This window comes from Aquarana catesbeiana, linkage group LG03, assembly GCF_042186555.1.
Source record: "Aquarana catesbeiana isolate 2022-GZ linkage group LG03, ASM4218655v1, whole genome shotgun sequence".
In the NCBI taxonomy this organism is placed as follows: domain Eukaryota; kingdom Metazoa; phylum Chordata; class Amphibia; order Anura; family Ranidae; genus Aquarana; species Aquarana catesbeiana.
The window spans coordinates 535622374-535647867 of NC_133326.1; the positions used below are offsets into that span (position 1 = coordinate 535622374).

General features: G+C 44.6%; 1 protein-coding gene across 2 annotated transcripts in view; it reads left to right on the top strand.

Moving 5' to 3' along the window:
* Window positions 1-25494, top strand: part of PIK3C2G (phosphatidylinositol-4-phosphate 3-kinase catalytic subunit type 2 gamma) — a 190933-nt gene that overhangs the window by 26891 nt on the left and 138548 nt on the right. The window contains exon 1 of one of the 2 annotated variants that reach the window (XM_073621372.1): window positions 17676-17741. The exons of the other annotated variant lie outside the window; for it this stretch is intronic. The gene's annotated coding sequence lies outside the window, so the exon portion shown is untranslated. Of the gene's footprint in view, window positions 1-17675; window positions 17742-25494 lie in introns of those variants that run through there. 2 annotated transcript variants of the gene reach the window in all.

The window sequence follows — 25494 nt, forward strand, 5'->3', positions numbered from 1 at the left end:
GGGCAGGCGACGTGGCTAGTGACACGCTCAGGGCTCCCACTGATTCTGCATTATGGTGAGTTGAATGATTTCATTTTATATTACAATGTAATAATAGAAATACTGCACTTCAATCATCCTGACACCATAACAATCATGGTGCTGGGATGATTGAAGTGCTAACACCAGGTGTTTGGAGTATCTTTATCTGCTGATTGTTAAACTTTCTAGAATACACATATTTTTATTGTGTAGGATCTGGGGCTGCTGTCCCGTCATCCCCCTCTCCCCCTTTCCCTCTCCCCCTCTCCCCCTTTCCCTCTCCCCCTCTCCCCCTTTCCCTCTCCCCCTTTCCCTCTCCCCCTTTCCCTCTCCCCCTTTCCCTCTCCCCCTTTCCCTCTCCATCCCTCATTCATCTCAGACTCTAACCACACCCTCTTGAGCCATGCCCATTTAAGCCACGCCCACCATGACGCATAAACCACGCCCATTTTTCGCCACGACGCGCTTCACGCGCCGCACTTGTGTTTTTTTACTGAGCCACGCCTACAAACGAATGCCCCGCCCCCTAATTATTGTACGGCTCCGCCTACAGCCACAAAAGTGTCCCACATTTTTTTTTTACAATGTTGGCAACTATGGGAATGAGTATAGGGGAAGAGAAGCAGTTTCCAGGGGATGTGATGGCTGAGAGACACACTCTTTGGGGGGGGTAGTAACAGGGGTCCATGAATTATAGGAGAGGTCAGGGCCATGTAAATGAACCTGTAGAGCTGAGGACAGAGTGGGGATTGTAGAAGTGGAGCCAGCAAATGTATTGTCTGTGGCTCCAGTACTAATCCAATGATGTCTGACTGAAGTACTGAGGATCCCGTAGGGGCTAGGGATCAGTCAGTATGGTAGATCAGAGCACCTGTGAGATCTTTGTAGTGAGGGGCCTTAGAACAGAGGGGGGATACTCACCTAACAACTCTTGTGAATCTCCTCAGAACAGTTGGATGTGCCTCAGCATAGCCTTTTCCTAGAGTACAGGCTCCACCCAGACACCTCAGGTCTTGTAGCCAATCCTAAGGGAGCTACTTAACTTCCCTTTTAGGTTCACACCCACAGTGATACCATGCTTCCAGCGGTCCAGGCTCCCTTTCCCTAAAGGCGGTTCAAGGGGCCTTCAGTATCACTGATCAACTTGGGAGCAAAGCCTCACTCCCAGGAGAGTGAAACTTTCTTCCACATTTTAAATGCAAAGCAAACTAGAATGTAAGCTAAAAGTCCATCCCTTTCTATAAGTAACTTAGCCATCATCTAGCCGCAGAAATCATTATGACTGAAGTCCTTAGTGGCAAAGTATTGAAATTACTGTACACATGTAGAAAATCTTGACCACAAAGTTCTCAAAACCTAGAACTATCTGGCTATGTACCCCATAGTCAATTTAGAGTAAAGAACTTTTCTCAGTCCTTGTTCAAAGGACTGAAGACTCTTTTCTGAGTTTTAAACAGGAACAAACTGTTGCTTTAGAGCAGAGACTGATATTTGCCAGCTGAACTATGACAGTCCCTTTAAATGGTTATCAGTAGAAACAAGGATCTGGCAAAGTAACTGGCTTCCCTTATTTATCCACAGTAGTAACATAGTAAACAACATCTTCTTTTCCAGGTCTGCAGATGACCACTTTGTCAAATTAGATATGCCGGTGTCTTGCCGAGAAAGTTCCCTCGGCGGATAAGGACCCCTCTGTACTGCGCAGGCGCAGCGCCTGCGCAGCACGAACTACTATCAGCCCCCGGAGATAGCCGAAGCTCAAAATCTTCAATCAGCTGTACACGGCGCCTGCGCCCTAGGTCCAGGTTCCTTCCCCACCATCCAAGTGGGAAGCGAGGCCGTGCCTGAAGCGTGGCGAGCGAAGCGTGGCGAGCGAAGCCAGCCCGCGAGGGGCCCTCTTACAGGCGCCGTGTACAGCTGATTTTCATCTATTCACCTTCGGCTATTTCCGCCGGATCCTACTGCGCAGGCGGAACTTTCTCGGTAGAACACCAGCCATAGTTCCATTGAAGCATGCATATGTCATAACGCTCATCTATGACAGATGAATAGCCAGCTTTTCTGGAAGGCTTTGGTAAAGACAGGTAGTCCCAGATAGCTTCACTGTACCACTCCTCTCGCTTTGATTAAATTTCTTGCATAGTCTCTGAAGGAACATATGGAAATCCCAGGCCATATTCTGTAGCAACCCTTTTGGTGAGCACTCTTTGTAAGCGAACAAGCTTTTGGCAAGGCTCTGGTATTCCCCAATCCAGGAAGCGCACACACAGATTCAGAGACTTTTGTACCATGGCTTTAGCAGACAACTTTTTAGTTGCAGCTGGACTGATCATTTTAGGCAGAGGCTCACTAGTAAGTAGTTTCCATACTAATTGATGTCTCTCCAAAGTCTAATGCCGCGTACACACGAGCGGACTTTCTGGCATACTTGGTCCGACTTTATTATTATTGACACTTTTTCCCTAGGTGAATGGGTAGGGGTACCATGTACCCCATACTCATTCACATAGGGTGGGGGGCCGGGATCTGGGGGCCCTCTTATTATAGGGGGCTCCCGGATTCCAATAAGCCCCCCACCCGCAGACCCCGACAACCAACGGCCAGGGTTGTCGGGAAGAGGCCCTTGTCCTCATCAACATGGGGACAAGGTGCTTTGGGGTGGGGGCCATGTTGAGGGCATGCGGCCTGGTACGGTTCTGGAGGGGGGGGGGCGCTCGTCCCCACCCCCTTTCCTGACCGGCCGGGCTGCATGCTCGGATCGGGGTCTGGGATGGATTTTTGGGGGGGACCCCAAACCAGACCTAAGGGCCTGGGATGCCCCGCACTCGCCGCAATAGGAAAATTTGTTTTTCCTATTGCAGCAAGCGCGAGATGCAGTACTCTGCCCTTGCGTCGTATCCGGTCTATCGGACCAGCATACAGACGCATGCAGATGAACGGGCTTTCCGTCAGGAACCGAGTCCGGTGGACTAAGATTTAAAGCATGCTTTAAATCTAGGTACGGCGGACTTTTGGAAAAAAAAGTCCGCCGGAGCCTACACACGGTCGGATTGTGCGGCGGACTCTGGTCCGCCGGACCAAGTATGCCGGAAAGTCCAACCGTGTGTACGCGGCATAAAGCTGCCCAATCTGGGAAAATGAAGGTAGAAGCAACATCCTCACTATTAGCCCACAATAGTTCTTGTGACATAGATTCAAACAGTTCATCATCACCAGATAAATCAGACATGGAATCCAGCTCAGAATCCTTTGATTCTCCTGCAGGCCTATATTTACACATTTACACACATTCCTGACGTGGATTTCCCAGGAGTGACGCCTTCCTCGGGTTCTGGTGGTCTCTGGGGTAGGCTTTGACCGCGGTCGCGGGATGCCTTTACATAGCCTACCTCCTTCTGGACAGGTGCAGCGGGCACAGTAGCGATGGTGATGTCTGCTGATGGCACTTTAGGAACAGTAGCAGCGACATCATCAAATAGAACACTCACAGTAGCAGGCGTAATAAGTGTAGGTTTCCCAGCAGGAGCAAAAGCAGCAGCCTCTGTAGGTGGCATGGTAGGGTGTACCACAGCAAACAGGTACTCCCCGTAGTGCAGGCAATGAGCAAATGGACGGAGATGTACGGCCAGTCCTCCACACATGTGGCATAAAATACCCAGCATTTCATGGTCTCCAACAGTATACAGCACAAACCGACCACGTGGCTTCAGCACAAACCGACCATGTGGCTTCAGGCGGATGCTGGTTTCTGTTAGCAGGGTTCCAGACAGCATAGCACTTGCAGCGGTGCCGACAGGAAACATCTTGGACCCCACTGCAGTTTGCACAAGAGAAAATTCAGCAATGACTGGCCTGTGATCTTCCCTGTAGTAACAGCAAACTTTCTCTCTTCGGCATCAGACACACACACACACACACAGCGTCTCACGTGGCAGCAGGCAGTAACTCCTCCCACTTGTTCTTCTGATCAGGTAGCTCCCGGGCTTCTCTCACTCCACCCACAGCTCACGCAGTCAGAAATGTAATCTTGCAATTAATCCCTGTTTTCCTGGAGAAAGTGACGAAGTCCAGGAACCCCTCTTTAGCACAGACTCTCAGGTTCTTCCCCAGTGAATAATGCAGCACTTTGGAAACAGTCTCAAGGGCTTTACTTGAACTAACAGTTCACAACCCCCACGGTGCCATGATGAAATTCCTGAGTTGCAGTTGGTTGCTAGGGACAACAGCAAACTTGTTTTGCCAGGCCCCACATTGGGTGTCAAAATGTAGCGCCCCCTGGGTCTACTGGGAGAAAGGCGGTACCTCCAGAGACAGGGGAAAGCTTACATTCACCCCAGGCTGAGTCCATGGCTATAATGGGAAGTTAGAACAAAATTTGGGCGCCAGTCACTTTATATATTTGCAATGCTTTAATAAGGAACTTGAAAGAGGTAGTAGGAGAGAGGGATAGGGGAGGTTTCAGATACCATTTGTATATCACTTACAGATTCCTTGAATCCAAAGGTAAAACAGCTTTCTCTTTTAGCAGACCTTGACTACCTGGATAGGCCTCTCACACAGACGTATTAGCTGGTAGAATTTGTGGACAAGCCTCTCTCACAGACTTAGCATCCAGTAGCACTCTTGCATAAGCCTCTCTCACAGACTTAGCAGCCAGGAGTTAGTTACCACGGTTTAGATTTGAAGAATGGGATTCAGCTTTCAAGGTTCAGTGTCAGAACCTTTAAGCCATCCGGCAACACTGTAGGAGTAGTTTAGGTATAGGTGTGTCCTCCAAATTAGTTATCAGGACCTCCTGAGAGACCAGCCTTCATCCTGGCTCTCTCCAACAAGGGTCCTCCCCTGGATTCCCTCAGCTTGACTTCTTCCACACAGGCAAGACAGCCTAAGGACCACCGCAGGATTAGTAGGCCCCAGACAGGCTTCTGGGCCTACTTGCAGAACTTGCAGCAACACATCCTCAGTGCAGGATGGCCCAGAGGTAATAGAAGACACAAGAGCACATGGCTCTGCTCAATAAATACCCCCTTACCAGAATGCACAGTGGCCAGGAACCTCCTACTGGGCTGTTCTGGAAAAATAATATTTATTACATAGCTCAACCTAGTTGTAATTCTCTTACTGACCTGTGGTACCAGTGACACCTACTGGCATCAGTGAGACATGCACAGCTCAGTTAAGTTTAGAGAAGAACCAAATGGGGGCATGTCCAAGATGGCGAGGTGAGCAGTCGCCTGTTCCGGAGCTCCGCTGAGGCCTACTCTAATATCCGCAGCCATCGGCACACAATCGGCACATAAATTGTACCCTGAGGCCAGCTAAACGATTGTGCACCAGACAAGCTGCTCCCTGGACCCTGAGGGGCTCGCACAGGGGCGAACAGCCGTCCGATTTATAGAGGCCCGGTCCTCGGGCTTGGCGGACTCTCCGGGGCCTACTGCGGGACAGCACAGGGAGCCTGGAGTTCGGTGGGGGCCCCCTGCTAGCGAACGCTCTGATCCCCTCTCCCTCCCACCCCGGCCGCCGCCGGTCTGACATCCGCCGGACCGGACATCCCCTTGCTGTGGACGCGGGGCCTACGATTCCACTAGGCCCCGGGTGAAGCCGCGGTCTCGATTAGAGGAGCGGCCGGGACTATCGGCGGAGGAAACCGGAGCTGACGGGCTCTCCTCTCCCTCCCATCGCGGCCGCCGGCTGGCTGCCGTCCCCCGGACTTGGCCCTCCCTTGCTGTGGACGTGGAGGCCTACTTCCATTAGGCCCCAAGTGAAGCCGTGGTCTCGCCTAGAAGGGCGGCCGGAGCCGCTGGTGGAGGAGGCGGAGCTGATTGCAGGACCCAGGGAGCCCTCTCTCATCCTGCCCCAGCATCACCAGGGACACTCTGATTGGACCTGATTGGACCTCCAGGCGCAGGGGACCCCAGCGGATCCTGAATGAGGCGACGCCAGTCGGGCGCAGCGGCCGGTAAGGGGAAAAAATATAAATTCCTTCCCTCCCCAGAGATACCCCCCCTGCAGCCAGCACCCTCACAAGTACCCAGACCCACACGCAGTGTACACAGGGCCTCGCAGACTGCACTGATGGAGGCTGCTGAGGCCAGACCCCCCTGGCTGGCAGAGGTCATGGCAGCTATAGCCACATGCCAATCCATGCTCACTGCAAAAATAGACGCAGTACAAATGGATGTGGGCCTCTTACGACAGGATATGGACAGGCTCCGTTCCAGGGTGACAGAAACAGAACAGAGGGTCAGTGACGCAGAGGACACAGTCGCTCAACACAGCGCAGCACTTCATACTCTCCAAACTAAGGTTAAGGCCCTGGAGTACAGGGCAGAGGACGCGGAGAACAGGAACAGGCGCAACAACCTGCGCATTGTGGGATTGGCGGAGGGGGCTGAGGGCAACAACCCCACATGCTTTGTGGAGGACATGCTACGCAACCTTCTACCGGAGGCTCGTTTATCCCCCCAATATGCAGTGGAAAGGGCGCATAGAATTACACCAAAACCTGGCCCTCCAGGGGCCCCTCCTCGTACTTTTATTCTTCGACTTCTCAACTTTCGAGATAGGGACGAGATCCTGCGAGCTTCTAGGAATGTGGGTGACCTACGGTATCAAAACAACAAATTGATGATCTTTCCTGACTACTCGATAGAAACACAGAAACTCAGGAAGTCATTTGACCATGTGAAAGCGGCATTGCGGGCGCGCAACATCCGCTACAGTGTCCTATTTCCAGCGCGACTGAGGGTTCAGGATGGTGAATCAGTCCGCTTTTTTACCTCCCCCAGGGAGGCATCCGCCTGGCTTGACACACTACCCCAGGACCGACAACCAAGAGCTTGATATGGAATTACTGTCTGTTCATGTTTGAATACACTGGGCCCTGAGTATTAATATGAGGCAGTTCAGCTCCACCTGTTTACCTGATCTTAAATGTGACAGCCTCCATGAGGGACCCACAACTAATAAGCCAGTGCCCCTGGTGGCGTACACCAGGAGAACTTTTAAGTTGGAAGTAGTAATGTTCCTCTCCTGCAGGGACTTCAGGGAACCGGTTCACCACACACATTCAGATGGCGGAATTACCCCTCTTTTTCTTCTTTTTTTCTAAAAAAAATCTTTTTGTTTCACCATTTTTGCCTTTTCCCCTTTTTTTTCCTTTTTATTTTTATTTTTTTTATTATATACATGCAGGGACGGGCCCAGCCCAATGTTTAATTGACTTGTTTCAGTTACCCTCCGTATTGCGGGTCCCCCCGAAAGATTTGATGGTGCCCCGGCGGGGCCCCAAGTTAGAGGACAGCGTTTTGGCTCACCTGAGACCCCCAAGGACTCTTGAGGGGTCGAACCGCCTTTTGCACAGGACCCCCCTTTGCAGCCGGCGTGCTGATTTTTGTTGGGATGGAAGCCTGCCTCAGTTTCAAGGGGTTGGGTGGGGTGGGGGGAGGGGTTAGTGGCCCCATAAGGGCAGATTTATTGTTTTGGGTTAAACTTTTGTTTTTGAAAAGTTTGGTTTTGCAAAAATGGGTTATAAATGCATTGCAAGTGTCAGTAATGTATGGCTTTATGTGTTGTATTCTCTGGGTCGGGGTGGCAGCCTCGAGGGAAGAGTATGCTTGTAATTTGCGCATCCCCAATATACCGTACAATTATGGCACCCCTTAGTATTTTGTCCTGGAACACCAGGGGTCTGAACTCTAAGGTTAAGAGATCACTGGTGTTCCAATTTATCAAAGCTCACAGCCCACATGTCTGTATATTACAGGAAACCCACCTAGTGGGTAGAAAAACTATGGCCCTAAAGAAACCCTGGATTGGATATCATTATCACTCCACATACTCTAACTTTGCGAGGGGCGTAAGTGTCCCAGTCCATAAATCTCTCCCCTTTAGGCTGCTGAACCTGGTACTTGACCCGGAGGGTAGATATGTGGTGGTTTACGCTCAGATACATTCTATGAGATGGGTAATAGTGGGGGTGTACTTACCCCCCCCCGGCATCGATACCTCTCCTGCACCAGGTAGCCGCTAAGATAGCGGACTTTCAAAGTGACAATATAGCTATTTTGGGTGATTTTAATATGGCCCCCGATCCGGAGGTGGACAGGATGTCCAGTACTGGGCACCCTCACCCCGGCTTAGCGGACTGGGCGGAGCTATACGGTCTGACGGATGTGTGGCGATGGAGGAATCCTCACCGTAGGGCCTACACCTGCCACTCAGCCTCACATAGATCCTTTTCCAGGATCGACTTGGCCTATGTGGACCGTTCCGCCCTGTCTAGAGTTAGAGACATCATAATCCTTCCCAGGGGCGTGTCCGACCATGCACCACTCCTCCTGACACTGGAACTATCTCACACTCCAGGATTATCCCTGTGGAGACTGTCCAGATTCTGGGTGTCGGATGAGACGGTGGATGGACACTTCGGAGGGGCTATGAGGGAGTACTGGGATACCAATCCTGGCTCGGCCAGTGCAATGACGGTTTGGGATGCCTTCAAAGCATACACCAGAGGGAGATACCAGACTATTATAGCCAGGGTTCGTAGGGAGAGGCGAGCGGACTTATCTGACGCAGAGAGGAAGGCAGACCTGCAAGAGGCACAGTTCGTTAGGACGAAGGACCCTGGTGACTATGACACGCTTCAACTTCTGACCGGGGAGGTTGTCCGGATTCACACTTCCCTCACTCGAAAAAGCCTTCTCGCCCAGACACAACGCATATTTTCGAACAGGGGGAGAGGTCAGGGAAGTTATTAGCCTGGTTGTCTAGGGAACAACAGGGGGGGATGTGCTTACCACACATTCAAGGACCTGACGGACGTCTCACATACGACTCAGACGAGATAAACGATAGCTTCGCCTCCTTTTATAGGAAGCTCTATGGCACTAGGGTCACATACACTAGGGACGAACTGACCGATTACTTGGAGCCCATTGTCTTCCCGGTCCTGACGGTAAAATATCGTGACAACCTTGAGGCCCCCATCACCACAGACGAATTACTTAAAGCTCTTAAGTCACTCCAGTCGGGCAAATCTCTGGGTCCGGACGGAATACCCGTCGAGTTCTATAAACAGTATGCTGAGGAGCTGACAGGGAAATTACAGGCTATGCTAAAGGAGGCGCAACGACTGGAGATACTTCCAAACTCATTAAGTGAGGCGGTGATTGTTGTAATCCCCAAGCCAGGGAAAGATTTGTCTCTATGCTCATCTTATCGCCCTAATAAACGTTGATGCTAAGCTCCTGGCCAAGGTGTTGGCCATGAGACTTAACACAGTAATAACAGCCCTAATACATCCGGACCAAACGGGGTTCATGCCGGGGAGGGGAACGGACATCAACATCAGGAGGCTTTTTACCCATATGGATAGGGTGCAGGCGGAGTCAGCAGGAGTGGTGGTCTCCCTTGACGCCGAGAAGGCCTTTGACTCCGTAGAATGGGTCTTTTTATGGGAGGTCCTCTCGAGATTTGGATTTGGGACGAATTTCCTAAAATGGTTACGGATGCTCTACGCCAACCCCACAACGGAACCCTCTCTGATTCTTTCCCCCTGGGTAGGGGCACACGTCAGGGTTGCCCTTTGTCGCCGGGGCTTTTCGCCTTGGCGATAGAACCCCTTGCCATCGCTTTGAGGGCGGAGGCGAGGGTGAAGGGAATAACGGTAGGCACAATTGAAGAAAAAGTGTCCCTGTACGCGGACGACACATTACTTTATCTTGCTGATCCCAATCAATCGTTGCAGGAAGCTTTAAACCTATTTCAAAACTTCGCCCGATTTTCAGGTGTCCGCATAAATTGGGACAAGTCGGTCTTGTTTCTGCTTCATCCCATGCTTCCCAGGGTGGACACTGCCACCCCACTTCAGTGGGTGGACGAGTTCACGTATCTGGGTGTAAAAATCAGAAACACTTCCCACGAGTTTTTGGAAAAAAATCTGTAGCCCCTCATCTCCCAACTCACAGTAAAATGCACGGCCTGGCGTTCCTTACTGCTCACCCCCGTAGGCAGAATTAATTTGCTTAAAATGGTATTTCTCCCGAAATTTCTGTATTTTTTCCGTAACACACCATCCCACACACCCAAGTCCTTTTTTAGATGTCTAGAGGGGATTTTGACCGCTTTCATCTGGGCTGGGAGACCCCCCAGAGTGGCAAAGAGGGTGCTTTACCTTCCTCTATCAGAAGGGGGACTTGCCCTGCCAAATTTTTTGATATACTATTGGGCCGCTGTACTGGTTACGGTGCGCTGGTGGTTCTCTCAGCCCAGACAAAATCCTGCAGTTAGACTCGAGGCTGCCATCTTGGGCTCCTACGCGGCCCTGTCAAACCTAGTGTACAGGGGTCCCAAGGCACCCTACCCTCTGACGACCCCAATGAAAACTACCATTAGAGTGTGGAGGGAGGCCAGGGCAATATATGCTGAGCCAAATCGCATATCTCCTCACACTCCGCTTTGGGGTAATCCTACCCTATCCCATCTCTATGATATTCCAGATCCCTCCCAGTGGGCTACACGGGGAATAACCACTCTAAAACATGTTATAACCAATGGTAGGCTAACGTCCTTCAACGACCTTAAACGACAGTGCTCTCTCCCACGAACTTTTGAGTTCAGATACTGGCAATTGAGACACGCGATGAGGGCGCAATTCCCGGATAAACTGACTCTGGAACCGGACTCAGTTGAGCGACTTTTGACCTCAAGTGCAATGGGGAAGCCCCTATCCACATTGTACATGTACCTGACGGTAGCATATGACATTAAGCCCACCCGTACTTTTGACAAATGGAAGGAGGATATTCAAGCACTGGGGGAGGAGGAATGGGAGGATTGTGTCTCGACCTACATCCCAACTGTGATGGCAGCTAAGGACAGGTTCATGCAGTTGAAGTTTCTTCATAGGGCCTACTTCACTCCGCATAGGATGGCAAAAATGTATCCCCATGTCAATCCATCATGCCCTCGGTGCAGGAGCAGAGAGGGGACATTTTGGCACATGGTGTGGGCGTGGCCGAAGCTCGGACCATACTGGGAAGGGGTTACAGGGGTGTTAAATGACATATGTGGAACTGAGTTATCACCTGATCCCATTCTGCTTCTGTTGAGCTACTTGGGTGATGTTGAAGGGGACAGATACACTAAACTTTCTATAACACTTATGCTGTTCTATGCAAGGAGGGAGATAATGCTACATTGGAAGTCAGCTGAGCCCCCCACCCTCGGGTCCTGGAAGAAGGCAGTAGACTCAGTGCTGCCACTGTACAAACTTACATATGAAAGTAGACAGTGTCCTGCTAAATTTAATAAGGTCTGGTTGGCCTGGATGGCTACGCGTGGTTGAGGGACCGGGAGCTGGGGACCGAGTGACTTGCCCCTCCCTCGGACACGGGGGGTCGTCGGATTATATTTAATCGGAGGAACTCTTCACACATGCGCCGGATCTCGGGGGGTAGTGAACACGCTACCTGCTGATACTCGGAGCTGGCTCCAGATAGGAATATCCTACGATCTCATTGGGGGAGGGAGATGGGGAATAAGCAGATGAAGACTAAAGGGGAATTACTAATAAGGCTGCCCAATACTTGGATGTAAGTTGGAAATAGGATAGAATGGGTTATATGTAAAATGCGCAATATTGTTGTTCCATTCTCTCTATATGTTACAAGATATACAGGAAGCTAGTAAATATGCATTTGTGAGATCCTGCACTGTTTCCTTAAAGGGATGCTTTACCATAATGATGTAATGACTGAATACTAATTGTCGTACACTGATGATTTTGTAATGCTGATTTGTTAAATAAAAAACCTTTAGGGCTCTTTCACACGGGGCGGATCAGTGATGATCCGCCCCGTGAACACCCGCTGGCTCAGCGGGGATCGCTCCGCCGATCCCCGCTGAGCAGAAAGATGACAGGTCCATCGCTGCACGCTGTGCAGCTACGGACCTGTCAGAGCGCCGCTCTCCCCTATGGGGGGATCGGATGATGACGGACCGTAGTGTCCGTCGTCACCCGATCCGATCCGAAAACAGATGGAAAAGTAGGTTTTTCCTCCGTTACACTTTTCGGATTGGAGCGGCGTCGGATGTCAGCGGACATGTCACCGCTGACATCCGACGCTCCATAGGGATACATGTATGTCCGTTTTTCATCCGAAAACGGAAGGATGAAAAACGGACATACGGATCCCCCGTGTGAAAGAGCCCTTACTGTTAAAAAAAGAGAAGAACCAAATAAACTATACAATCAAATCTGAGCTGTTTACAGCTCAGCCAAACACTAAATTTACACTATAGCCACAATTTTAGGAACAGGGGGCTATTTTATTATATCTTTTCATGTGAAAACACTGAAGAAATGACACTTTGCTACAATGTAATGTAGTGAGTGTACAGATTGTATAACAGTGTAAATTTGCTGTCTCAAAATAGCTCAACACACAACCATTAATGTCTAAACCACTGGCAACAAAAGTGAGTACACCCCTAAGTGAAAATGTCCCAATTGGGCTCTATTAGCCATTTTCCCTCCCCGGTGTCATGTGACTCGTTAGTGTTACAAGGTCTCAGGTGTGAATGGGGAGCAGGTGTGTTAAATTTGGTCTTATTGCTCTCCTCTCACTCTCTCATACTGGTCACTGGAAGTTCAGCCTGGCACCTCATGGCAAAGAACTCTGAGGATCTAAAAAAAAGAATTGTTGGTCTACATAAAGATGGCCTAGGCCAGTGTTTCTCAACTCCAGTCCTCAAGGCACCCCACCAGGTCATGTTTTCAGGATTTCCATTATTTTGCACAGGTGATTTGATCAGCTTCACTGCCTTAGTCATTACCACATCCGTTTTATCTAAGGGAAATCCTGAAAACCTGACCTGTTGGGGTGCCTTGAGGACTGGAGTTGAGAAACACTGGCCTAGAAGATTGCCAAGACCCTGGCACTGAGCTGCAGCATGGTGACCAAGACCATACAGCGGTTTAACAGGACAGGTCCCACTCAGAACAGGCCTCGCCATGGTCGACCATAGAAGTTGAGTGCACGTGCTCAGCGTCATATTCATAGGATGTCTTTGGGAAATAGACTTATAAGTGCTGACAGTATTGCTGCAGAGGTTGAAGGAGAAGGGGATCATCCTGTCAGTGCTCAGACCATACGCCACACACTGCATCAAATTGGTCTGCATGGCTGTCATTCCAGAAGGAAGTCTCTTCTAAAGATGATGCTCATGAAAGCCCGCAAACAGTTTGCTGAAGACAAGCAGACTAAGAACATGGATTACTGGAACCATGTCTTGTGGTCTGATGAGACCAAGATAAACGTATTTAATTTAGATGGTGTCAACAGTGTGTGGCGGCAACCAGGTGAGGAGTACAAAGACAAGTGTGTCTTGCCTACAGTCAAGCATGGTGGTGGGAGTGTCATGGTCTGGGGCTGCAAGAGTGCTGCCATGCCAGCACTTGGGAGCTACACTTCATTAAGAACCATGTCTTGTGGTCTGATGAGACCAAGATAAACTTATTTGATTTAGATGGTGTCAACAGTGTGTGGCGGCAACCAGGTGAGGAGTACAAAGACAAGTGTGTCTTGCCTACAGTCAAGCATGGTGGTGGGAGTGTCATGGTCTGGGGCTGCAAGAGTGCTGCCATGCCAGCACTTGGGAGCTACAGTTCATTAAGGAAACCATGAATGCCAACATGTACTGTGTCATACTGAAGCAGAGCATGATCCCCTCCCTTCGGAGACTGTGCTGCAGGGCAGTATTCCAACATGATCATGACCCCAGACCCCAAACACACCTCCAGGACGACCACTGCCTTGCCAAAGAAGCTGAGGGTAAAGGTGATGGACTGGCCAAGCAGTTCTCCAGACCTAAACCCGTTTGAGCATCTGTGGGGCATCCTCCAACAGAAGGAGGAGGAGCGCAAGGTCTCTAACATCCACCAGCTCCGTGATGTTGTCATGGAGGAGTGGAAGAGGACTCCAGTGGCAACCTGTGAAGCTCTGGTGAACTCCATGCCCAAGAGGGTTAAGGCAAAGCTGGAAAATAATGGTGGCCACACAAAATATTGACACTTTGGGCCCAATTTGGACATTTTCACTTAGGGGTGTACTCACTTTTGTTGCCAGCGGTTTAGACATTAATGGCTGTTTGTTGAGTTATTTTGAGGGGACAGCAAATTTATGCTGTTATACAAGCTGTACACTCACTACTTTACATTGTAGCAAAGTGTCATTTCTTCAGTGTTGTCACATGAAAAGATATAATAAAATATTTACAAAAATGTGAGGGGTGTACTCACTTTTGTGAGATACTGTATGTAATTTAGGTATAGGGACCATTATCATGAAGCTGTGTTAGGTTCTACTTAGTTAAAGTGATACTAAAGGTTCCGTTTTTTTTTTTTTTAAATAACAAACATGTCATTCTTACCTCCACTGTGCAGCTCGTTTTGCACACAGTGGCCCCGAACCTACTCTTCTGGGGTCCTTCGGCGGCTCTCTCGGCTCCTCCTCGCATTAGATAACCCCCTGGGAGAAGCGCTCTCCCAGGGGGCTACCTTGCGGGTGCACTCCCAAGTCCAGCAATCGGCATCCATAGACGCTGAATGCAGGATTCAACCCCCCGGCGGCTGCGTCATTGGATTTGATTGACAGCAGCGGGAGAAAATGGCTGCGCTGCTATCAATCTATCCAATCAACAGCCGAAAACCCCTTAGCTGAGAGATGGTGCGTCCCCGTGGGACAAGTTCGAGGGTTCAGGGAAGTAAAACGGGGGGAGGGCTGGGTTGTTTTTTCACCTTAATGCATAGCATGCATTAAAGTGAAAAAACACGAACTTTTACAACCCCTTTAACTCTTATGGCTTATTCAATTATTTACACTTTGCCATTTTTGGTTTGTTGTGTTAATGCACACACAATAGCATTTGCTATGCCACATGTCGAAATTTTATAGTGTTCCCTCTGCTTTTCTTCCTGATCTAAGAGATTACAGTGGGAGGGGCCGAGACTCCCTTCTGATGTATGCAAGATGGCAGAGGGAGGTCACGTGCAGCACTGTGCTAAGAAGGCGTGTAGCATTAACATTTTCTGAAAACACACATACTGCACTAAAGATGGACCTAAAACAGAGAGGATCAAAGTAATTAACTTTTCATTAGGTGTACTGAAGGAGAAATGAAGGTGATCATCTATTAATTATTACATTTTGATAAGAAATCTCTCAGGAGTTGTATAAGAGTCAGTTACTGTGCCAGGATGGTCATGTGACATAAAACAAAGACTGCGTTTCTCTCCCAGTCCTGAATATTGATTCAGAGATATTATCTGAGTTCAGCGCCAACCAGGTGACACCAAGGCGACGCAGAACAATTCCCAGTTAGAGCCTGGCCAGGACTCGCCTACCTGAGAGAGTGACAACACTAACACATTTAACAACCGCGAATCACACTGACTCATAGAACACCCCTATGCTAGGTGGAAGGCACTCATATACAACATTTAGGTGGTGATCTGTGCTTAAAACATACAGCGCTTACTGTATATACTGTAGGATATATTCCCTCACTGTATATAAGATATACAGTACCCAGCTCACTGTGTATAGGATAACCCTCCCTTACTGTATATAGGATATACCTCGCTCACCATACTGTATATAGATCTACCCATTTCACTGTACAGTATCTCACAAAAGTGAGTACACCCCTCACATTTTTTAAAAATATTTTATTCTATCTTTTCATGTGACAACACTGAAGAAATGACACTTTGCTACAATATAAAGTGGTGAGTGTACAGCTTGTATAACAGTGTAGATTTGCTTTCCCCTCAAAATAGCTCAACACACAGCCATTAATGTCTAAACCGCTAGCAACAAAAGTGAGTACACCCCTAAGACCCCTTTCACACTTAAGGCGCTTTTCAGGCATTTTAGCACTAAAAATAGCGCCTGTAAAGTGCCTGAAAAGCCTCCCCATTCTGAAAGCCCGAGTGCTTTCACACTGGGGTGGTGCGCTTGCAGGATGGAAAAAAAAGTCCTGCAAGCAGTGTCTTTGGGGCGGTGGAGGAGCGGTGTATACACCGCTCCTGCACTGCCCTTGCCATTGAAATCAATGGGCAGTGCTGCCGAAGCCCCGCTAAAACTAGCTTTACCGCTAACGCACCCAGGCTACCATTAAAAATGTCCAAATCGGCCCCAAAGTGTCAATATTTTGTGTGGCCACCATTATTTTCCAGCACTGCCTTAACACTCTTGGGCATGGAGTTCACCAGAGCTTCAAGGGTTGCCATTGAAGTCCTCTTCCACTCCTCCATGATGACATCACGGAGTTGGTGGAGGTTAGAGATCTTGCACTCCTCCACCTTCCGTTTGAGGATACCCCACAGATGCTCAATAGGTTTTAGGTCTGGAGACGTGCTTGGCCAGTCCATCACCTGTACCCTCAGCTTCTTTAGCAAGGCAGTGGTTATCTTCAGCAAACTGCATGCAGGCTTTCTTGTGCATAATCTTTAGAAGAGGCTTCCCTCTGGGATGACAGCCATGCAGACCAATTTGATGCAGTGTGCGGCGTATAGTCTGAAGACTGACGGGCTGACCCCCCACCCCTTCAACCTCTGCAGCAATGCTGGCAGCACTCATACATCTATTTCCCAAAGACAACCTCTGGATATGACGCTGAGCACATCCACTCAACCTCTTTGGTCGACCATGTTTGTTCTGAGTGGAATCTGTCCTGTTAAACCGCTGTATGCTCTTGGCCACTGTGTTGCAGCTCAGTTTCAGGGTCTTGCAAATCTTCTTATAGCCTAGGCCATCTTTATGTAGAGCAACAATTCTTTTTTTCAGATCCTCAGAGAGTTCTTTGCCATAAGGTGCCATGTTGAACTTCCAGTGACCAGTATGAGAGAGTGAGAGCGATAACACAAAATTTAACACACCTGCTCCCCATTCACACCTGAGACCTTGTAACACTAAAGAGTCACATGACACTGGGGAGGGAAAATGGCTAATTGAGCCCAATTTGGACATTTTCACTTAGGGGTGTACTCACTTTTGTTGCCAGCAGTTTATATATTAATGGCTGTGTGTTGAGGTATTTTGAGGGGACAGCAAATTTACACTGTTATACAAGCTGTACACTCACTACTTTACATTGTAGCAAAATGTAATTTCTTCAGTGTTGTCACATGAAAACATATAAAATATTTACAAAATTGTGAGGGGTGTACTCACTTTTGTGAGATACTGTATATGCTGTACTCTGCTCACCATATAGAAGATATAGTCTGCTCACTGAATATAAAATTCCCTCTGCTCACCATATACAGGATTATATACTTGGTTAACCATATAGAGACTATACACAGCTTATTGTATATAAGATACACTCTCTTCACCATATATGCCCCACACTCTGTATAAAAGATATACCCTGCTCACCATATACACTATACTCATTGTATACAGTGTTCAGTCCTGGATAACATTCATTAACAGGTGGCATAAGTTATCAGAGAAGAACCCGTGACATTTGTATCTTCCTCCCCTTATGTGTGGAATAATCTCTTCAGGGGAAATATGAGATCTGATAAACAGCCACTCTGGTCATGTGCTGCTCCAGAAATAAAGTGCAGACTGACCATACAGACAGGCGTGTGTGCTGATGGCTGGAGAGCACTGACCTATCCTTACTTGGGCTGTACTGTGCATGTATGTATCCTGTACACATATATGTATACTGTACATGTATGTATCCTGAACACGTGTGTATCCTGTATATGCGTGTATGCGATACAGATATGTATCCTGTATACATACTGTATATTTATTCTGTACATGTCCTGAACGTGTGTGTTTCCTGTACACATTTGTATCCTGTACACATACTGTTTATGTATTCTGTACATGTATGTATCATGAACACGTGTGTATCCTGTACATGCGTGTATCCTGTACAGATATAGATATATAGAAAAGCAGCGCTCGCAAAATTAATAAGTGCACCACAAGCCTTATTGCAGCTGCTAGAAACAAATACTGTGATTTAAAATGAATATACAAAAAAAACAGCGCTGGCAACTAGCATGATAAAAAAAAAAATATATGAAAGTGAAAAAAGTCGCTACATAAATGCGACTATACAAATTGCATTTGGTGAAAAATAAGTGATAAAAATATTGCCACTATTTATCATAAACCCTCTAAAAATATACAATATGCGTAACCATAAGCAATCAAAGAAAATGTTGGTGATATTCACCTCAATAAAGAAACAATTGTGAGTTCAAGATGGATAGAAATGTTCATTCAGAGAACTAAAATAACAATAACAGCAGACTTCCACCTTCTCATCCAACAAGTTGATTACAGTCACCTGGAATACTGCGGTGGATATGAAGAGATGGGATAAAACTTGGACTGCTGATACTATAATAGAAAAATCTTGGGAGCCGCGGGCCACCCAAAAAACAAGAAGAAATATATATGGTGTAATACTGTGAGATGAGAGATCAATTGCGCATGATAGCGCTGCTCACGGAACGGATATGCAGAGCAGGCATTCAGAGTTTGACGGTGATTGCCGCTGTAACAGCGCGCACTCCACTGACTATAGGAAACAGCGTCACTGGTTTTTCAGACGTGAGCCGGATATTGCGTCGACGCGTTTCACCCCTCCTCCAGGGCGTCATCAAAGACATAACATCCAGCCCACACAAGATCAAATTTATATGCAGTATCAGGTGAGTGACAGCCAATTAAGGCTAGTGGATAAGAATTACCCACCTCTTCCTGGTTCATCATATCCGGTTGCAATTACAACAAACTTTAATAGATGAACAAGAACACGACATCCCTGTCATCAAAAAGTAAAAGTATAAACACACATTTGTATTGGATAAGCAAAGATATGAAGTACTGATATATCTCAACGGAATGCCTAAAAATAAAGACATACATAATACATACTTAAATAAAATCATTCCTAAAACAGCGTACGTATACATCTACCATAGAATCTTTCATTTTGTTAAAAACATTTCTAGAATTTAAAAGAAAAATATATATTCTGATGACCTACTGAAAATTTTTTTATATATGATGAAAATTGAAATAAGAATAAAAATAATAAATAAAAATAATAATAAAAATAAAAATGAAAAAAATACAAATACGAATAAAAATAGAATAAAAATAAAAATTAAAATAAAATAAAAATAAAAATAAAATAAAAATAAAATAAAAGTAAAAATAAAAATAAAATAAAATAAATAAAAATGAAAATAAATATTAAGATATAAATAATAATAATAATGAAAGTAAAAATAAGAAATAAATATATAAATAATAAATGAAATTAAAAATAATAAAATGAAATAAAATAGAAATAATTGATTAAATAAAAATAAAATTATTATGGAAAGATATGAAAAATTGGAAAAATTACAACCAATAAAAAATAAAAAATATTAAATATTAATGCAAGGAGTTACCAATTTGATAAAAAAACAATTGAGGTCCAGCGCAATGTTGAGGCCGAACGGACTCAGCGTACATAATCTATGGATCCATTGAGTTTCGTTTTGAGATATAGCCTTTTTGAGATTGGAGCCTCGCCAATGCTCCTCAACCCTGTCAATCCCACAAAAGGTGAGTACACTAGAGTCTTTGTTGTGAAACAACCTAAAATGGTTGGAAAGACCATGATGTCTATACCCTTTCTTGATCCTATTAACATGCTCTCTGAGCCTTACACCTAACTGCCTGGTAGTTCTCCCCACATACTGAAGATTACATGGACAGGACAGGAGGTTAGTAACGTGTGTAGTACTGCATGTTATGAACTTTTTAATCTCATAGGATCTCCCCTCTGACAGAGAGCTGAAATGGGTAGTTTTCCTCTTACGATATTTGGATGTCTTGCACATCATACATCTGCCACAACTGTAAAACCCAGTACTATCTAGAAAGGTACATCCTTTCTTAGGGGGGTTAATGACATTATGTGCCAATACATCTCTGAAAAACAATTCTATCTTTAATCCCAAGATCAGCAACAACCACTTCGTTGGAGTGTTTAAATCATTGGTTGAGCAGGATTTAGATAGACTACTATTAAACTGCAGAGACGCAAAAAAGATCTAGAAAAAGGTTTGGAGTTACTAGAGAAAAACAAAAATGTAGTCATTAGGGCAGCTGACAAGGGAGGGGGGTAGTGATACTCAACAAAACTGATTATTTAGAAGAGCTTAATAGATTAGTCAGAAATCAAGAAACATATGAAAAATTGAAGGGCAACCCTACAAAGAAATTCAAGGCCAAACTCAAAAGTTTGATTAAAACAGCAACCGATGATGGCATTTTGAAAAAGAAGAAGGCCAGATATCTTATCCCAGAATCACCACGAGTACCCGTGATATATATCAGTTACCGAAAATACACAAAAATCCTTCTAAACCTCCCGGTCGACAGATAGTCAGTGGAATCGGGTCACTTTTTTCCAGTCTTGGTGAATACCTGGACTATTTTTTGCAACCGCTCACCAAAAAATGTCCTGCATATCTTAAGGATAGTAAAGATCTAATCAAATTAATTAGCACAGTGACAGTGGATGACAATTGTCTGCTGGCAAGTATTGATGTCAACTCACTGTATACGAATATCCAGCAAGAACATGCTCTACAAGCAGTGGAATGGGCATTGGAGAGCACCAATATGAAACGCAAACAGAAAAAAGTTATTTTGAAGGCTCTCGATTTGGCAATGAGCCATAATTTTTTCTGGCATGAAAAAAAATATTATAGACAAACAAAAGGAGTCGCAATGGGGGCCAAGTATACACCATCAGTAGCCAACCTGTTCATGAGTTTTTGGGAAAATGGAGCTATCTACCAGTATAATATACCAGAACTTAGACTATATAAAAGGTATATAGACGATATCCTGATCATTTGGGCAGGATCACCGGATTCCTTTTTTGAATTTTTAGCCAAAATAGGTGCCAACCGTTTTGGTATTTCTTTTTCTGAGAGCTTTAGCTATCATGAGATTAATTTTTTAGATCTGACACTATTCACGCACCTTCTTCAAAGATGTTGACAGGAATGGTTACATTCCGTTAACAAGCTGCCATCACCCCAGATGGCTAGGAGGTATCCCCAAAAGTCAAATGCTCAGGATCAGAAGAAATTGTAGCAACATAGAGGACTATAATTCACAGGCCAATGTCATCATGAAACGGTTTCAAGATAAAGGCTATAGATTGGAAGATCTAGAGAAGACAAAAGAAATGATTGGTGGGATGGATAGGGATGATCTTGTTCAAATTGAGAGACAAAAAGGAACATAATTATGGTTTAGCATTTATGACTGGGTTTAATAGGCAGTATCGGGATTTTGAGAAAATTATTAAGAAACATTGGCCCCTTCTTTTACAAGATAGAGATCTGAAGAAAATCCTGCCAAATTAGCCCAAATTCATTTACACGAAACCACCTACGCTTAGGCTGCAATTGGCACATAATGTCATTACCCCCTAAGAAATATACAAAAAGGGGAGTTGGGACTTTAAATGAAGCGGTTGGAGTGCGGAGGGTTGAAAAATGGTAATTTAATAGTCATAATAAATAGAATACAAGGATTTCACATATATCAACACACATATATGTTTTTGCATAAAAATGAAGCATATAGTATGGAAAAATACATACAGTAGATATAAAATCATACTAGGTAGATGGTAATTGAAATACTAATGGTACAACGGTAACTGGAATTATAATCACATAGCCATGATAATAATCATAATCATAATAGGTGCCAGAAGTGGCATGCCCGGAACCTGGTAGCTGGAGTTTAAATCGCATGATAATAATAATGGTTATAGTGGGTGCCCGAAGTGGTGTGCCCGGGACCTGGTATGGAAAGGACATAATACTGGTAATAATATAAAAATATAAAAAATAATGATGACATCAGAGTACAAATAGTTAAGGTTGAAGCATCAAGTGTAGCTTGACGCGTTTCGTGGATGATATTCTCCACTCATCAGGAGCTGATGCAGTGCAAACCTGTAGGATATATACATATAATAAACCTCCATCTTAGTAGAGAGGAATAAAATAGATCTATTCACAAAATGGTTGGTCAGAAGACATACACTTACCAACCCTGGCACTGAGTGCGATGCACGGCAAATGGCACGAAGTGAGCCAGAGGCAACAAACCCCAGCACGGGAGCTGAGGCAGCATAATATGTCTAAATGGCAAAGGGTGATGGAATGGCAGTGTCTGGATAATGGGGTGGTGTCCATGTGACAGAAATGATAATGGAGAGCTTGTCAGAATGAAGGGATATCTAGGAACAAAATGTAAATTTGTAGATGGTAAATATTTGTAATCTGAAATAAAATTAGTAATATTAAATAATGTGTAGACAATGTACCCAAAGACACCCTTGTATATGATGTTGATAAATAATATTATAGAAGTAATCAAATTAGTAATATTGAGTAATGTATAGATAATGTATCCAAAGATACCCTTGTATATGATGTTGATAGATAATAATATGGAAGTAATAGTAATAGATACCTTTATATATGATATTGATAGATAGTATTGTGGATGTCATGGTGAAACAATTAAAATAGTAACTAGTGCAGATCTACATTTTTGTTTTTCTCTAGTAACTCCAAACCTTTTTCTAGATCTTTTTTGCGTCTCTGCAGTTTAATAGTAAGTCTATCTAAATCCTGCTCAACCAATGATTTAAACACTCCAACGAAGTGGTTGTTGCTGATCTTGGGATTAAAGATAGAATTGTTTTTCAGAGATGTATTGGCACATAATGTCATTAACCCCCCTAAGAAAGGATGTACCTTTCTAGATAGTACTGGGTTTTACAGTTGTGGCAGATGTGTGATGTGCAAGACATCCAAATATCGTAAGAGGAAAACTACCCATTTCAGCTCTCTGTTAGAGGGGAGATCCTATGAGATTAAAAAGTTCATAACATGCAGTACTGCACATGTTACTTACCTCCTGTCCTGTCCATGTAATCTTCAGTATGTGGAGAGAACTACCAGGCAGTTAGGTGTAGGCTCAGAGAGCATGTTAATAGGATCAAGAAAGGGTATAGACATCATGGTCTTTCCAACCATTTTAGGTTGTTTCACAACAAAGACCCTAGTGTACTCACCTTTTGTGGGATTGACAGGTTTGAGGAGCATTGGCGAGGCTCCAATCTCAGAAAGGCTATATCTCAAAACGAAACTTAGTGGATCCATAGATTACGTACGCTGAGTCCGTTCGGCCTTAATATTGAGCTGGACCTCAATTGTTTTTTATCAAATTGGTAACTCCTTCCATTAATATTTAATATTTTTTATTTTTTATTGGTTGTAATTTTTCCAATTTTTCATATCTTTCCATAATAATTTTATTTTTATTTAATCAATTATTTCTATTTTATTTCATTTTATTATTTTTAATTTAATTTATTATTTATATGTTTATTTCTTATTTTTACTTTCATTATTATTATTATTATTATTATTTATATCTTAATATTTATTTTCATTTTTATTTATTTTATTTCATTTTTATTTTTACTTTTATTTTTATTTTTATTATTATTTATTATTTTTATTCTTATTTCTATTTTCATCATATATAAAAAAAATTTCAGTAGGTCATCAGAATATATATTTTTCTTTTAAATTCTAGAAATGTTTTTAACAAAATTAAAGATTCTATGTTAGATGTATATGTACGCTGTTTTAGGAATGATTTTATTTAAGTATGTATTATGTATGTCTTTATTTTCAGGCATTCTGTTGAGATATATCAGTACTTAATATCTTTGCTTATCCAATACAAATGTGTGTTTATACTTTTACGTTTTGATGACAGGGATGTCGTGTTCTTGTTCATCTATTAAAGTTTGTTGTAATTGCAATAGGATATGATGAACCAGGAAGAGGTGGGTAATTCTTATACACTAGCCTTAATTGGCTGTCACTCACTTGATGCTGCATATAAATTTGATCTTGTGTGGGCTGGATGTTATGTCTTTGACATAAGGAGGGGCGAAACGCATCAACGCAATATCCGGTTCACGTCTGAAAAACCAGTGATGCTGTTTCCTGTAGTCAGTGAAGCGCACGCTGTTACAGCGGCGATCACCGACAAACTCTGAATGCCTGCTCTGCATATCCGTTCCGTGAGTGCGCTATCATGCGCAATTGATCTCTCATCTCACAGTATTACACCATATATATTTCTTCTTGTTTTTTGGGTGGAATATGATGCCGCAGCTCCCAAGGTTATTCTATTATAGGATCAGCAGTCCAAGTTTTATCCCATCTCTTCATATCCACCGCAGTATTCCAGGTGACTGTAATCAACTTGTTGGATGAGAAGGTGGAAGTCTGCTGTTATTGTTATTTTAGTTCTCTGAATGAACATTTCTATCCATCTTGAACTCACAATTGTTTGTTTATTGAGGTGAATATCACCAACATTTTCTTTGATTGCTTATGGTTACACATATTGTATATTTTTAGAGGGTTTATGATAAATAGTGGCAATATTTTATCACTTATTTTTCACCAAATGCAATTTTTATAGTCGCATTTATGTAGCGACTTTTTTCACTTTCATATATTTTTTTTTATCATGCTAGTTGCCAGTGCTGTTTTTTTTGCATATTCCTGTACAGATATGTTTAATGTACACGTATGTATCCTGTACACATACTGTATATGTATTCTGTACATGTATGTATCCTTACCTGAACATGTGTGTATCCTGTACATGCATGTATCCTTTACAGATATGTATCCTGTACACATACTGTATATGTATTCTGTACATGTATGTATACTGAATATGCATGTATCCTGTACATGCGTGTATCCTGTACACGTATGTATCCTGTACACAAACTGTATATGTATTCTGTACATGTATGTATTCTGTACATGCGTGTATCTTGTACACATACTGTATATGTATTCTGTACATGTACAGTATATATCCTGTGAATGCATGTTTTCTGTAACTATATGTATAACTGTACACATATGTGTTATACACTGCATGTTTATTTAGAACTTTCAATTTAAATTCAAATTTCAAGCTGTGCATATCACTGTCTGTACAGTAGAACTGAGGAACAATCTGAGCTCACATCCAGACAGTATAAACAGCAAGCAGTGTGTGGGTGGGGTCTACTCACCCTGCCCTTGGGGGCGCCTCTCTTGTGTAAGCTCTCACCGATGCCAAGGACCAGGCAGGGGCCGTGTTCATGTGAAAGTCAGAGATGAGTCGTACACTGTGTGCAGCTGTGTACAGTTCTGTGAAACACTCTGTCTCATTTCGCTGAACACCCTATCTTCCAGAATGTAGCATTCAGAGGGGGATACCGCAGAGTCCATGTCCCACTCCACCAGTCCATCTTTAC